The sequence below is a fragment of the Dipodomys spectabilis genome, unplaced genomic scaffold (assembly GCF_019054845.1).
Source record: "Dipodomys spectabilis isolate Male_0828 unplaced genomic scaffold, ASM1905484v1 ptg000090l, whole genome shotgun sequence".
Taxonomy (NCBI): Eukaryota; Metazoa; Chordata; class Mammalia; order Rodentia; family Heteromyidae; genus Dipodomys; species Dipodomys spectabilis.
The window spans coordinates 77,590-80,320 of NW_024870767.1; the positions used below are offsets into that span (position 1 = coordinate 77,590).

Sequence of the window (2,731 nt, forward strand, 5' to 3'; positions counted from 1 at the left end):
ATGCCAGGTCCCTTAGCCAGGCCCCCGAAGCCCAGCACTGGGCTGCAGGTGACCTGCCAGGACCAGTAACTAGTGAAGGGCCTGAGTGTACGTTCACACAAGCATGCTGAGCACGGGTGCAGCTATCATCAACGTGGAGAAGCAGTTTCCCTAACACTGCAGGCTCAGGCTCAAGGCACCAAAATAGCACCAGAAAGATGATACCACATTGCTTTATTCCAGACATCTGACACTTGTGAAGTTGATGCCAAATTTCTTGTCACATATGTGTCTGGAAGCCTTCATACTAAGAGGCATTTCTTATCTCGTGACATTTCAGTGGGCTGCATGGAGTTAGACAAGCACTGAGCCGCCCTCAAAAAGGCACGAGACAAAAGACAAGTGTTCCTTTCAGGTGATCTCAGTGGTCCTGGGAGGCGGGGAGGAGGGAGTTGGGGGCGACATCTAACACAATCTTCAGCACATCTGTGATGCTCAGGACTGTCCAAACACTGCGTTTGCAGCTCCCAGTCAGCAACTGCAGATCTGCCTGGGCTCCCAAGGTCATCTGGAAACAGCATGCTCATCAGCCAAGTGAAGAAATGCCTCTGTGGGCAAAACAACAGCAAGGTCAAACATCCCTCAGGGACTGCGACGCCCAGGTGCTTTGTCTCTGGTAACACAGCTACCCTTTTCTACAATAATCAGGCTTCCAGGTGATGCTAGACTTTTGCAGTAGCGGATCATTTCTAGTGATTACCTTGCCTTCTGCTCAAGTCAGTGCCGTGCAGACCCTACCCTGTCCGCCGAGGAACAGGGTTTAGTGAGAGCAACTGCAGAACAGCGTCTTTTCAGAATAGGCTGGCTTTAAGCGCAAATCCTTGAGTCCTGCTCCAGACCTTTGAATGAGAACCTCCAATAAATAGGGTCTGAGAATCACATTTAAAACAAATGCTCCAGGTGATCTTTATTAACTTTTCATTCTCCCAGACAATTTTTACATGCAGTAAAGTTTTCAGAAACCCAATGGAATTTTCAAGTAAACTAAAACACAGTAAACTACTAGCATGTCAGAAGAATTTCTGGCCAAAGGCTTCTATTTAGAGGTCAGTGAATCGCCTACTGCAAACTCAGCTCGAAGCAAATACTCTGACTGTTTCCTTCTGGTCCTCCTGGCTCATGCTCCTATTTGTGAATAATAAGCACAAACATTGGCTACTTCTGGCATAAGCCACCTTGTATTATTTAACTTCATATAAGTTTTGTATTACCGCCATAATAGATGAGAACCAATTTGACACAAATGTGTTTGCTTCGATTCTGTAGGTTAGAAGCCCAATCTAGATCTCACTGGGCTAAAATCAAGACCAGTGATGGCCCTTCCAGAGGCTCTGGAGGAAATCTGTCTTCTTACCTCCTTCTGCATCCAGAGGCCACCCACTCTTTTTAGGCCCACAGCCCTCATTCTCGCCCTGAAAGCCAGCCAGGCTGCATCTCTGCCAGTCTTCACACACTCTCCTCTGCCACTCTTCCGTTTTAGGGACATTTGTGACTCTATCAGCTCTACCTGGCTGGTCTAGGACAGCTCTCCCATCTCAGGGTTGAACACATTTGCATGGTCCTTTTTGCCTTCACAGGTCCCTGGAATTAAAACATTGGCATCTCCTCTGACAACCTGGAAGGTGTTATGCTTTAATTTACTTGAAAATTCTGTTGGGCTTCTGAAAACTTTTCATCTTTATTTTTTAAATTTTTTTCCTTCAATTTATTTTTTTGTGAACATACTGTACAGAGGGGTTATAATTACATGGGCAGGTTAATGCATACATTTCTTATCAAGCATTGCAGCCTCCTCCTTTGTTTCCCCTTCCCATCCCTTCCCAGCATCCCTCTACCCCCCCCACAATCCTCCCCCCCCCCCCACCAAAGTTGTAAATTTCGACATAAGGACTTGTACATCCCATTGTTGCAATGGGTCCACTTGTATTCCCCTCCACAAATTATACCGACATCAAATACAGTGAAAGCATGGGTTATACCGTGAGGGAGGGACATACAAAGCAACAAAGAAATCATCTTAAACTTTTCATCTTTAATATGAAGGATATCTTCACTTGACTTTCACTAAAAGCACACCCTGAGACTAGGATTTGGGTAAGAAGCAAAGCAAGTAAAGAAGGAAAGCAAGTAAAGAAATTAATGAGCAGAATTTCATGATAAGCAATTGGACTTAATTAGAATTAACCATTTTAATTAATCATTTCCCCTAGAAACGATATAAAACATACCTCAGAACCATTCGGCAATGGGCATGTATCGACTGCTTGCTTTCACGTCTTAGTTAGAGTCGGCTCAGCTCTGGCACCTCCAGTGCCTCCTGCCTCAAGGCAGCATCTGCCGCAGCCACAGAACATCCCGGGTGCTTTGCTGCATCCAAACCGTTACAGTGTGGATCAGGGAGCCATGGGCATCAGGAGTGTCTGAAGCAAGGGCGTGCTTTTTGTTTTGTTTTGTTTTTTGAGGAAAATGTGACATTAAAAATCAAAGTTTTGCCAAGTTCCATGGCCTGCACCTATAATCCTAGATACTCAGGAGGCTGAGATCTGAGGATGGTGGTTTGAGGCCAGACCAGGTAGGGAGGTCTGTGAGACTTATCTCTAATAAACTAGGCAGAAAAAGCCAGAAGAGGTGCTGTGGCTCAAGTGGTAGAGCACTAGGCTTCAGCAAAAGAAGCTCAGAGACAGCTAGCTCC

The 2,731-nt window shown here is 45.6% G+C and overlaps 1 long non-coding RNA gene across 1 annotated transcript; it reads right to left on the minus strand.

Annotated features, from left to right (window-relative positions):
• Window positions 1-310: 310 nt before the first annotated feature.
• LOC122111996 lies at window positions 311-2,421 on the minus strand. The gene is made up of 3 exons (XR_006148080.1): window positions 2,268-2,421; window positions 740-878; window positions 311-587 (listed from the first exon to the last, which is right to left on the minus strand). It is a non-coding gene; the product is annotated as an uncharacterized LOC122111996 (long non-coding RNA).
• Window positions 2,422-2,731: the final 310 nt, after the last annotated feature.